Source organism: Poecilia reticulata, linkage group LG7 (genome assembly GCF_000633615.1).
Source record: "Poecilia reticulata strain Guanapo linkage group LG7, Guppy_female_1.0+MT, whole genome shotgun sequence".
Lineage (NCBI taxonomy): Eukaryota > Metazoa > Chordata > Actinopteri > Cyprinodontiformes > Poeciliidae > Poecilia > Poecilia reticulata.
The window spans coordinates 4717355-4722485 of record NC_024337.1 but is presented as its reverse complement, the minus strand read 5'-3'; positions in this window follow the sequence as shown (position 1 = coordinate 4722485).

The window sequence follows — 5131 nt, the reverse complement described above, 5'->3', positions numbered from 1 at the left end:
TAAATACATGTTAATATTTGATTTACTTTTGGAACAAAATCATATTACAGCTGATGGTGGAAAGTTAGACAATTTAAGTGGAGGGATATTAGAAAAAAGAAAATAAAAAAAGAGGGGTCAGAACTAATTTTACATTTATTGTGTCAAATATTTGGCTCCACAAATGAAAAAATGGACAGGAACAAAACATGTGATTGGCTGGATACTTTCATGTTCGTTGCAACAGTCACTGATGATCAGATAAGTTTCATCCTCCACTATGTGGTTTCAGTCGCCCTCTTGGCTCCTGCCTGATCTGATAAAGATGAAGAGCTCCATCAGGAGACTCCATGACACCACACATGAATCAGAGCATCTCTGAGCAGGGCTCTGAGTGATGGCAGTGAAACTGAGGGTAGTAATGTCTGGTTCCAAGGAAGCAAAGAAAATGAGGAGAGGACGGCCCAAGTCTCACTGCAAGTTTTGTGAAATGAGAAGAAGTGTTTTCGTTCTTGACCTGGAGAAGACCAGATACTGAACACTAGGTCTGACAGGGAGTTTGGCAACAAATGATTTAAAAAACAATTGGAGCTGCCGTGGAAGGCTCATGCAAACCTTAATGCCTACAAATTTGAGTCAAACTTTTCAAGGAGTTAATGACCACAGAACTCTGTGAAGTTTAATGGGTCTCAATGAGAAATGGTCATGATGAGAGAATTGTCAGGATCATCTCTGTTTGTGGTTCCCCTCTAGTCTGTGTGCAGGATGGGTGAAGTCCTTCATGACGCCGAGTGCCCTCCCCTGTGTCACGATGCTCAGAGGTAACGGGCTTTTTGTTTTTTAGGCATGTGATTGGTCTGTGCACTGTTGTAGGGAAAGCTTCAGTGCATGTGGACGCTCTGCTGTCTTGTCTTGCCGTCTGTTTGTGAAAACATGGAGCTGCTTCTCCACTGCATCCGCTGCTGTCCTGGCAGCTGGCTGACTGGGCAGTGCATGGCTCCTCTGACCCTGCTGCTGCAATGGGGTGCAGGGCTGAACATTAACAGTTTCTTCCACAATTTGCATTGTGTTTGAGTCTTTTGCTCACTTTTTGTATTTGTTTTGTTGTATTATTTAATTTACTAATGTGTTTTTTTCTTTTTTGATTTTGATTGCTGATTTGCCTGATTTTTGCATTGCATGTTTTTTTTTTTTTTTTTTTTTGTGGAGTAACTGACATAATTGTCTTTACCTTCCTGTGTTTCCTGAGGGATCGAGTTGTATGTCTGAAGCCTGGTTTTAAATAGGATCACGTTTTAATGAATTGTTAATAAAATATAATATTTTGAAAAACTCTGTTTATTGTTCATGTGCGTTTGTAAACCTGTATTTCGATTTGTAGGGCAGTAACGCCCCCCCCCAGCTGGCGTTGTTGCACCTTAAACGAAACTTTAAAAAAATGTCCCCCCTTCTAGCCATGTTGAGAACCAAATTACATCAGTGGCAAAATATATTTATAAATTGTTACATGTAAAGAAGAACTATTGAATGCAGAGAAAAATATATATTTTAACAGTTTGTTAACAAGTAGTTTTATCAACACATTCTGCCGCCACCGGCCCTGTGAGGACATCAGTGACCTCAATGTGGCCCATAAAAAAATGGTTTTGACACTTTTGGTCTAAACAGAGCAGCTTCTCTTCAGCCGCTGCATATTGTTGCATTCAATGATASCTATTAGCATCTCCTTCTTTTGATAAGCTGCAAGGTGATCTAGTAGACCATGTCGGGACTCTTGGGTTGTGTTTTGTGTATTTTTGTGTATCTGTTCCTCTTTTGTTTTATCACTTATGTTCTAGTTCATTTTTTTTCATCCCATCTTGGTCATTTTAGCTTCATTATGTCCAGTTAATCCTCAGTGTTTGTATTTTTGATTGTTCCGCCTGTGTAACGTCTCACTCATGTTAACTAAAGAGACTGTGTAGTTTTGGTATGATAAATTTCCTAATATTAAGTTGTCTAATTTGCAGGCTTCTTACCATTGCAAAGTTGCAAACCATGTTTTACATGTAAAAAGTGCCACAATAAAAACAAGTGATTTCAAGTCATTCACTGTTTAAAAAAAAAAACTGTTCTCTAAGAATAAATGAGAACTTTCAGATTTGTTCACAAACGGCAGCTTTTGTGCGACGGAGTCATCAAATTGTTCCATGTCGTTTCGTGGAGCTTCTCTTTTGTGCGTCACCTGATGTCTTCTCTTCCTCTGTCTGCATGTGGATTTGCTGGACTTACTCCAAGCCGTCACCTCCCTCTGCCATTTTCGAAGCACCACCTGTCACATACAAGCCGATTTCAATGTCTAATCAGGGCCATTCACTTTCCCCCAATGACTCACGCTGAAAAATCATAGTTTCAGAGGCCTCTTTTCAGTACCAACTGCGGATTTTCATAGAGCTCCACGCGCTCATTACCAGAGCTTGAGTGCAAGCTGGGAAATCAGCGGCCTGGGTCAAAGCACTTCCAGCAAAGAAGGCAGCTCTTTGTTGTTCTCTCTCTCTCTCTGGATTTGGGTCTGGGCGCCCACAAGGTTAGGAGATTAGCATACAGCATCAGATGTGTGGCGTCCGAGAGGCTGTTCAGGTCTCAGGTTATGCATATATGCACATGTGTTATTAGCCGACATGTCTTACAAAAAAAGGAAAGGTCGTGTCATCTGTAGAGTACAACGTCCCAGCTGTCAGTGAGGGGAAGTGCCACTGTTTCATGGTATGATATGTAAYATAAAAAAAAACTGAAAGAAAAACCTCAATACACATTATTTCACATYGTCAGATCTCCACAAATCAATAATTTGGTCTTTAAAGTGGAATAAACTTTTGTGTTTTTWAAAAAAAWWTWTTTTTATAGATGTTTTTACATCAAAGAAGCTGCATTATGTAGTGAAGATCAATGTTGTAGCCCTAGAGCAGCTCCTCTGTACAAAAGGCTGGTGAGATTAAACCACCATGAATTAAGTTATTTGAATGGTCTGTGTTTCATTTTTCTGCAGTTTCTGCAAAAAGAACAAAACGACTCTCAGACTGAGCTAAGTTGAGTCTCATCTTAGAGACAATTTGAATTGTTTACTTTCAGACCACTTGGGAATAAATTTGTAAATATTTTTGGTAACACTTTATTTGAAGGGGGTGAATAAGACTGTCATAAACACATGTCATGAACATGAATAAGCCATCATGAATATTGAAGTTCAAACTTTACCTTTAATAACATAAAGTTCTCCCAATTTTTAAAGTGCAATCAGTAATACTTTTAGAACAAATTTATATCAGCAATGATTTCTTGGTTAATAACAAAGACATTTTGAATAATGTCAACTTTTTATTAAGTGTCATAATTTACCGAATCACGCTTTATGACAACAGTCATAAATATTCATGAAGGCTTATTCATGTTCATGACGGGTGTTATGACATGTTTATGACAGTCATAAATATTCATGAAGGCTTATTCATGTTCATGACAGATGTTATGTCATGTTTATGAAAGTGTCATGACATTCTTATTCACCCCCCTTCAAATAAAGTGTTACCATATTTTCCAACCATAAAAACCTTTCATTAAAAAAAGCTTCCTGGTACATCTATATCTACGTATTTTATTTATTTCAACGCGTCCCGTTCGGCAGTGTACCACGCAGATTCGTTGTCTGTCAAATAGAGCATTACTGCTTTGAGTGTATGTGTGTATGCGTGTGTGTGCGTGTATGCATGTGTATGTATTTATATGAACCACAAAAATATGTCATTTAAGAATAAATGACTTGCATGGTGRTCGCTGCTGCCATWCCTACTGCACAAGTGTTTCTAGTTAATGGAATTAATAAAGTATTTTGGAACTGAATTGACTAAATACCAGTTAATATTGTTTAAAGTGGCCTGTAGTTCTTGAAAAGAGAAACTTTTCAGAGGCAGAATGTGAAGCAGGAATTAGGACTTATGATATGAATGGKGATGATGTTGTAGTGAAACAATGGGGCCACATGAAGAGAAAGAATAACAGAGGGGTGTAAAGACGTCAGCCACAGATCACAGCAACATGAAGCCTAATCTGGTAATCAACACGCCAGGAAATTAGGAACACATCTGTCTGGGTCACAATAACAAAAAGCACAAACGAGCATCTGCACAAAACATCAGACCATTGCATGAGGATAACAAAGAAATTTGTCAAACCAACCAATTTGTTCAACCAACCAACCAACCAACCAACCAACCAACCAACCAACCAACCAACCAACCAACCAACCAACCAACCAGCTGCTATGTTTAAGCTGCAAGAATCCTGCTGCACTCTGAAGATCCAGCAACGTTTTCTAGCAGCTTCTGCTTGGCTCATTTTGGACTCGGAGATTAGAGACCCTCTCCTCTCTAGTTCACACCAYTATCATTTTACATGTACACAAAGAATACAGATTACGGCTCTTACTGTAAAAATCAGGTAATGTAACTTGATGCTGTAGAATAGATGGTTGTCAACCTTCTTCAAGTGGAGCGGTGGACGACCGCTCAACATAGAAGGACAGAATAAAAGAATGAGTTCGAACCTCAGACTTTTTCACATAACTTTGTATGCACACACATTGCTTTTTTTTCCTTATCCAGCCTACTCTGGCATGTGCTACAGCCATCCAGGTTGGAAAACTGAACCTCCAACTGYATTCCTCCGCTCCGCTCTGAAATCTGTCTCCACCGAGTCCCTGTCCTCTCCATCCCTCTGCTGCCACTGTTCACACTTTCATCCCTCCCTGAGGGCCATCAATAATGCAGCAAGCAACTTCTCWACAGTGTACACACAGAGTACCATAACACACAAATGCAGTRTTCAAATAACACGCTGTGTGTGATTTACAGACAAACACTGTACGAAAGTCCTCCAGTGTGGGCCATTATCATGCAGGCAGGCGCATCTGCAGACATCAATAAGTGAGGCGGGCGAAGGGGGCGAAAGGGTCTCCGGGTCAAGGCGGTGGGGTGCTTCACACATCAGCAGGACTCCTCTCTRACTGTCACAGCCTTTCACAAGCAGATCCAAAAACAAACCTTCCACCATAGCTGTCAGTCAGTCTGTTGGCGGCTGAAGAAAAGAGCAAGATGCTTCAAAGTGACAAGTGTCT